Raw genomic sequence first — 8,748 nt, 5'->3', positions numbered from 1 at the left:
TGGATTCGGAGGACAAAATTTTGTCCTTTTACAGAATTTCCTCTGGCAGTCTCGTTCACCTCCACACCTTCAAATCAACCTTCACTGATGTTCTCTACCCTGCTGTTGCACTTCACACTCATTCCTCTGCACTGTTTTGTTAGGTAACATTAAAAAAAAAATTAGAACTGCACTCAAGCAAACCACCAATGGTGAAGACATTTGGCACCAAAATGGTCAAAACTGGAGTTTCTCATTGAATTCTTTATGTACAGCATGGAGTTGCCAACATCTCGAAATAAAATGCTACATCGTAAAATAACATAAGAAAAATACACAATCCCCAAACACCTGTGGCAGATGGCCGCCCCTCCCTGAGCCAGGTTCTTCCAAAGGTTTTTTTCTGTTTAAAAGGGAGTTTCCCGTTGTGAGCAACTGGCTTGCTCAAACAGCTTCATCTGACTGTTGAGGTTTTCTCCATGTTCTTTGTATTATTGCAGGATCTTTACTTTACAAAAGCATAGTTTAAGTGAAGCCAATCAACAGCTGGTGAGCTTTCAGCAGTGCAACAATAGTTTTTAGCCAAAGTGTTGTGGTGTAGAAGTGTAGACACTCATTAACTGTTTAGGTACCTTTATGTGAACATAAGAATCCTTTTTAAAAGATCCATACATTACAAACAAATAACATAAATAACATAATTGGCCTAATTTACAGAATATATACAATAACTGAGTGTAAAACATGTAACAAAATCCTCATTATGAAACTTCACTGCATGGAGGTTTCATTACAGGCCAATTTCTGAGGTTTACTAGGTTTTCAGTTTTCTCTGATAATTGAACATCATTACCAAATGGAGCTCAGATTTTAAATTGCTCTCTCTGAAGCTGAGTTGAATTGTAAACTTTTCTGAGCTGCTTTCAGGAGGTAAATGTGAAATAATCAGCATGAAGCAGTTTGTACTTTGAGATGCATCTGTTCTATCATTAGATGGACCTGCTTTTAATAAATTCACATTTCTGCCACTGACAGACTGAGCCACTTCTATAGATTTTGTTGCATTGAAATAAGTAATTGTGCTAAAGTGATATGATTTGGTATGTAAAACTACAATTAATATGTACTTATAAATTGTATCTTAGAATTCCACAAACTCTTGCACAGCTTTTTTGTGTTTTGCCTTATGTCTTGAACAAGACCCATATTTTTCTATCTCACAGTTTCATCAAACTGCCCTAAAGTTAGCAGTTAGTATAAAACATTTCTACAGTAAACAATAAGAAGGTGACTTTTAGGATATTCGAACTATCTTCTTTCTAATTTTGATTATTTTTGTGCCGTCGAACTGTTTTCAGATTTGAGATCCAGAGCTGTTTGTATTTATTATTATTTTTACATCCATTGCTTATATTTGAGTTATTTTATTAGGTTTGAATGTTTTGCTCTTCTCTGATGACCATGCCTCACTGAGTAGAAATGATGACTTGTGACCAAAAAGAATCAGGATACGGTCCCTCTGTTAAATGCAGCTTTTTATTCTTTTTCTGTAAGTGATTGCAATACTAAACAGCCTGACGACCACAGTGTTGCAGGTTAGTGAATGTTTTCTTTACAGTGTTTTGGTTTCCTGCTTGAGGATCTGCTTCGTTCAGCGCCCCATACACAGCTCTCCCATCAGGTCATGGCATCCTGGGCCACAAACTACACCCTGGGACAGTGATACTATCAGATAATAAAGGAACTTTGAACTGCATGCTTGTTTGTGATGGATTTTTCTTTCCTATTGTTGGACTGATTAACACTTGGTTTCTCTGACTTCCTTGTCTAGCTGTTTTATTCAGTTCATTGTTACAAAGGTGATATAATAAAATACAAGCTCTACGATATAGCACCAGACCCTGACAAGATTCACACATACTAGCTAAGAAGCTAACAGCACCTGGCAGCACAAATTAACCAGCTGCTAGTGGAGAAGATGCACCCAGGATGCCCAACCAAAGAACGGACAGTCCTGATCTCCAGAAATGGCTAAGGTGAACTGCAATGACAAAAATCAGGGTATCAATTGGTCTTTGACCTCTGTGAAGAATCCACTATTCCAAGGTTTTTGCCAATGTAAGGATAAGTGCTCTGCAGTTGTTTCATTTAGCTGGATACTTTATTTTTGGTAGTGGCACAATACAGAATGTTTTTCGGTGCTGGCACCTGCCCCTAAACTTAGACTGAACATACTGTGGAGAACTTGACACAGCTGGGCAGCACAGTCCTCCACATCACCCATAAGTCATTGTCTTTTGTTGTTGTTGTAGCCAATGATGGTATTGATTCCTTTCCACACCTTACAGGTATTGCTTTATTGTAAAAATCAACAACAACATCAACATCAATGCGGATACCCCTTCGGCGCCAGCTTTGGGCTCAAGGCTGGAGCCGAACAAAAACTCCCTGATAACGACTGTGTGTTGACTGTTCTTCCCACTCTATGCAAGGCCACCTGGGTTGGCTGGTAGACTGTTTACTTAGCCTGATAGGGCGAAGAACACCGTCTCAGCTGAACTATGGACACGCACACACATACATTTACACTGATAAGCACTCACACATCCCCCTCCCCTTCCAATGCCTTCGATGCTTGTTGCCTCCTGGGAACACGAGGCGGGTCTGGGCCCGCGCTGGAGAGTCAGTGCAGTGGCAGGATGGCTGCTGTGTTGCCTGGGATTACTCTTTATCCCCTACCCAACCCTGTTGCTGGTCACGTGCTCTATAATGTTGTGATGTGGACATTTATGTGCTTTATGTGCAGAGGAGGTTTTTTTTTGTTTCCTGTTCTCATGCTGTCCTCCCATGAGCCCAGCATGAGTAGATGTCTCTTTTTTTCCTCTTGTACTTTCCCATTGTAGTGTACATTTCAGTGTTTTTTTCTGTAATGCAACCGTTCTCTGACTTGTATCCCCATGTGATGTATGTGTTGTGTGTGTCTGGTCGGGGAGCAGGTTCATTCCACTGCAGGGCAACCTGCCACTGCATGTGGCGAATAAAATTTGAACATGAACTTGTAGATTCCTTTCTATCTTCTTTGTATATCTTTTTATGGTTGAGGATTGCCTTGTGCCACTTGTGATCTAGGGTTTGTTATTGTGAAAACAGCGTACAGTCTTTGTAGATATGACTGTGTCTCTATAGAAGCTGATGTACTAAAATAAGCAACCTGCCTGCCAGTGTCCATTCTGTTCTTATCTGTTTCCAAAAACACATTCCAATCTGTGCATTCAAAGGAGGTCCGTAGAGCCTCAGTACCATCGGGTATCTATTTCCCTACCATAGGTTTAGCTGCAAGCTGTCTCTGCACACAGGGATTATTACAGGTCTGCAAAAACAAAACAAGTTATGGTCTGATCTGCCAAGTTTTGGTAAGGCATTAGCTCCATAAGTGTCTTTGACATTAGCATACTGCAGATCAAACGGTAGTTTGATGCTAACAAAGAGAGTGAAGCTAGTCAGAACTGAGGGGATTGCATTGTCAGAAGGCAACATAGTGTCAGCGGTTGGGTGGAGGCGAGGAAGAAGGAACCCAAACGCAGGGCTCGCAGGTAGGTGACGATTTATTATAAGGAGTGGATGAACAGAACAAAGGGAGAAAATGGCTGGCTGGACGACTGACTGAAGCACTGACTGACTAACTGAACATACAGACGGAGAGACAACATCACAATAACATCAATGACACGACATTGGACTGGTTGAACTGAGGGACATAAATACACAGGCTGAGTGATGAGAGATTAGAACCTGGTGAGTACACAGCTGAACATAATGAACTAATGATAAACGGGAAGAGGACGGAACATAATGCACATGGACCAAGGCTAACACAATAAAACAGGAAGTGGAACAGGCAGAAGATAAACAGTGAACGTGAACTGAAAATACTGGGTCACCGACCCAGGAACCCTGACACATAGCAGACACTGAGGACAGCTACAAGTACCTGGGAATCACACAGCAAATAGGAGTTACAAAGAGGCTGCGAGGAAAACTGCAACCACCAGCTAAATGGGAAGAACAAGATCTGGTCAATCATCACCTGCACCCAGCATGTGATCAGGTACCCTGCTGGGATAATAAGAAAGCCAAAAGGAGAGACAGAAGCCACTGACATCAAGACAACAAAGCGCCTTACCATGATAAGATCAGCTTCTTGTTAGCTTCTCGTCATTTCAGATTTGTTCAGATATTAGTTAGTTTAGATTTGAGTTAAAGTCATTAAAGAAGCCCTTAAGCCAGCATCAGGCTTCAAATAAAGATACATGTTGCACAAATGTTGCACAGGTTACGTTAAAGAGAATGGTCGGCTAATACTATAGCAAAAAGATATCCTGATTCCAGAATAGCAATGTTCCTTATGGCCCACTTGCCCTACCCTGAAAACCAAGGGAAGCAACTCGGGAAGCACCTTGATTAGAACCACCTCCCTCAGCTGGCTTCATTCAATGTAAAAGAGCAGTGGCTGTAGTCCACAGTCCCTTGGATGTCGAAGCTCCTTAGTCTGTCTCTACGGCTGATGGCATTCAGTCACGTTTCCATCAGAGTGGATTGTCAGCGATCTGTCTTGTCAGGCTCTCAGCTCCCTACTAGGCGAATTGCAGATTTCAGGATTTGTGCCGCTTCCCTAATATGATGGTACATCAAGTGTGGGCAAAGTGTAGACTGTACAAACTAGCACATAGGACACAGGGGAGTTAGCTCAAATTGTAGAGTGCTTGCTTAGTGTGAGTGTCCATTCTCCATTTGAAGTTTTGCTAGTGAGCGTCTCAAATGCATGTATGTGGCTTCCTTTGGCAAATGTTTATTTGCACGTCTCCTCTCAGTGCCTTTCAGGTACTATCAGGTTAATGCTGGCTTTAAACCTCATCAATGTTTGTCCATCTGAAGTGATTGTCTTCCAGTGGTAAATAAAGTTTTTAACACACTGAGTTGAAGTATAATGAAATGTGCTAACAAACTCTTAGAGGGCGTTCACATTATTTAAGATGTTTTTCTCAAGCATAACTCACTACAAATGATCATTACAAACACTGATGTTCAGATAAAAAAAAACACAGAGGCAACAAGTTGCTGAAGCACATAGAACAGCACAGTCTATAATTCAATCAGTTATCCATGTGTTAAACCATTTAGCGGAAAAACGAAAGTGTTGGTTAGTAGGGAGTTTCTACATATCCTGGAAATTAAACCAGTTAACAGATATGCACTAACAGCTTTTTAAAATACAGATTACAGAAGTCTGTTGTGATTCAAGATAGAGTCAGAGCAAAAAAAGCAAACTTTGACCATTTTAGTCTCATCATCAAAGAACGACAGCCTCCTTCATCCACATCTCTCTGTCATTTGTTGGTATTTCTTCATCATGTACTTGGATTGGTGCGGCGGCTGCAGTGATACGGACGCTGCACTGGTCTGTCGTGGTGAAGAGGGAGCTGAGTGTAAAAGCCTATGGCCACAAGCTGTGGGTAGTGACCGAAAGAACGAGATCGCGGATACAAGCGGTGGAAATGGGCTTCCTCCGAAGGGTGGCTGGCCTCTCCCTTAGAGATAGGGTGAGAGGTTTGGCCATCCGGGAGGGGCTCAGAGTAGAGCCGCTGCTCCTCCACATCGAAAGGAGCCAGCTGAGGTGGTTCGGGCATCTGACAAGGATGCCTCCTGGGTGAGGTGTTCCGGGCATGTCCCACTGGGAGGAGGCCCCGGGGCAGACCCAGGACACGCTGGAGAGATTATATCTCTCGGCTGGCCTGGGAACGCCTTGTTGTTCCCCCGGATAAGCTGGAGGAGGTGGCTGGGGAGAGGGAGGTCTGGGCCTCTCTGCTTAGACTGCTGCCCCCGCGACCCGGCCCCGGATAAAGCGGATGAAGATGGATGGATAGATGTACTTTTATATCAGCATTTGTATCCTTGTTGCTACCTCAAGAACCCTTAATAAATAATTAACATCCTTGAACTTCAAACCATAGCAGCAGGGGCAGGTCGGCTTTGTCAAAGATGTTTTTAAGGCAGAAATAAAGGATTATTTAAGGTTCATCCCTCTAGATTGGACTAACATCAGGGAACATAATCAGCTGCCAGTATTTTCTTTGTATTTTCTTTTTTATGAACAATATTATTGTAAGTATTATGAAACTATTTGGTAAATGTATCCACAGCAACATTTTTTTAAATTGCAAACTGATGTTTATTTGAGTTTCTTGCTACTTTTAGGGGCTTATATTCAACATTTTAGATGTGAAAGTTATGTTAAAAGTACAGTGAAACTTCAGTCTTCTGAAGAGGATTTTTTTTCCCAATGTTGTTGTTTGGCCATTTTCTGTTCTCTTCATTATTTGTGTTGTTTTTTAAAAAGATCCTACTACCTGTGCGTTCTCAACAGCACTGGGTCCGTCATTGACTACAGAGAAGCACGATGGTCTTAAATTTATAGATCATTTGAGCACATATTTACAAAAGAAAGAGTGAGCAAAACAACTCATTTACTTTAATCTTAAGCCTGCCGTGGCACCTTTGTGGCAGAACTATTGTCAGGCACTGCTTCCTAAACCGCCGTACCAGGTGTTGCACAAACACGTTTGTCAGATTTGTATTGTTGATTGTCATTTATGCTTAGAAATGTCTACTCATATATGCTTACTGTCACGGTTTGCCGGGGCAAGCCGTGTGGAGTTGGAGAAAGGACCCAAAAGGCGGCAGCTCTGGTGCAGGTGAGTATTTACTTACAGGAGTGGGTACAAACAATGGTGGGTGAACATGAAACCGGAAACCTAAACTGGGTAAACTAACAACACAAACCAGAAATGAAGATGCAGGGAGATCCGGGGAAATACACATGGAGAGATGCAGGGAGACCGTGGGGAAACAACACAGACAAACCAGCAACTACCATGACAGAAGACACAACTTAAATACACTCAGAGAACACAGGGAGATTACACACAGCTGGGAGTGATTACGTGACGAGACTAGGGAGGCAAACTGAAAACACTCACATAAGACGCAGACCTTCACAATAAAACAGGAAACACATACACGCAATGACATAACCCACCAACTTAACACAGACTGGGGGACACAGAACATAGGAACATGAACCATGAAACAGAAGAGTACAAACACCCAAGGCAACCAAAACCACAGAATACTAATAAACTAAACATAAACACGGAGTCGCAGACTCCGGACCATGACACTTAGAGTTTTATAATCAATGTCATGTTGGTAGAGGTTTGATTCTTAGTAGTCTGTGGAGACTCTGTGTGCCTTCCAGAGCACTCTGGCATGCACACACAACTTCAGGTCAGGAGAGAGGTTATATCTGCTCTTACTGATATATGGTATAGCAAACACACGCATATCTGTTTAAGTCTAAGTGCCTTTTGTTTAGATGAACTGTTGGACTTCCAGACCAGCAGGTTTAGGGAAGTCTTTATAGGGTCTCACTCTGACCACACACACATGCAGACAAGGTATTCTTTGTCCACATGTGTACCTATATGAAACGTCATATGTTAATGAACCTATGCATATTCATGTCACTACAATAAAAGGAGTGCTATGGGGAACCTGGTTGAGAGTCTGACGGAGGTCAAGTGGGTGGAACGAGACTTGGCTCCAGGCAGGTCTCCCTCATGCATGAGTAACACAAAGAACTTTGCCTACTTGTGTCTTGCTTTTGCTGTGTAGTAAATTGTCTTGAACGTTCCAGTGAATGGGTTTATGCTACAAACCTATTATTAATTGTTCCTTCGAGCCGGATCCCTAGAATTGACATTCACCGAGGGGAAAAAGAGACACGCCGAAAGACGTCAGCCAGGACTTATAGAAGTTCCTGTAGTAAAGTCCCGAGACGTGAGAATTCGTCATCGGGCCGGTGGATTAGCTGTCTGTTTTTTTTCTCCTCGCTGGATGATGATTGATGGGATTCGAGATTAACGCAAGAGCAACACCAAGTAAGTACTGTACAAAGAAGAGCGCTGTAGCTGTGCGGGTTCACGCGAGCACGGTCACGCGGTTTCACACGGACCTGAGCCGTGCGGTTAATCGCAAGCTTATAAACAAAAGAAAGCGATGGCTCCTTAATTGCGCGGGTTCATGCTAGTACGGCCGCGCGGTTTGACACGGGCCTATGCCGTGTGGTTTCACGCAGGCAGGTGCAGCTCAGTGACTGCGTGGGTACACACGCGAGTCCACGCGCGCAACAGCCATGCGGGTTCACGCAGGCTGGGGAAAGTTATAGGCCTATTTTGTGTTGTTTGTGTACGTCTGTGTCAGACACATGGTCTGTGATGCCAGCTGTTGTTGTTATTATGGGTTCCCGAGCAAGTAAGACTGCCTCCCAGGGAGATGACACATTCGTGCAAGAATTCACTCCCGGCAGCGCGAGATATTCTCATACAAAACTGTGATTTTGAGGGTAAATTGGTTGCATGTTCATGTGACATTTTGAAACCCCCAGTAGTGGGCCCCATGGAAGGAAGGAGTGTGTTGTAACTCATGATGCTTTTAAAACAAAGTACATTGATGTGATTGTTGATGTTATTTTTAATTGTCCTAAATAAGCATGCAGACCACAAAATCACTGTGCAGTCCTACTGCCGTTAGTTTTATTCACAAATAGACTCAATTAAAACTTGGTTCTAGGGGCATCTAATATCTCCTGAGTGGGTAACCGATAAAGTCTCAGAGGAAGAAACAGATGGTTTGTCAGTTGGAGAGTGCAGT

The sequence above is a fragment of the Astatotilapia calliptera genome, unplaced genomic scaffold (genome assembly GCF_900246225.1).
Source record: "Astatotilapia calliptera unplaced genomic scaffold, fAstCal1.2 U_scaffold_1, whole genome shotgun sequence".
Taxonomy (NCBI): Eukaryota; Metazoa; Chordata; class Actinopteri; order Cichliformes; family Cichlidae; genus Astatotilapia; species Astatotilapia calliptera.
The sequence above is the reverse complement of the archived record's forward strand: the minus strand, read 5'-3'. Positions refer to the sequence as shown.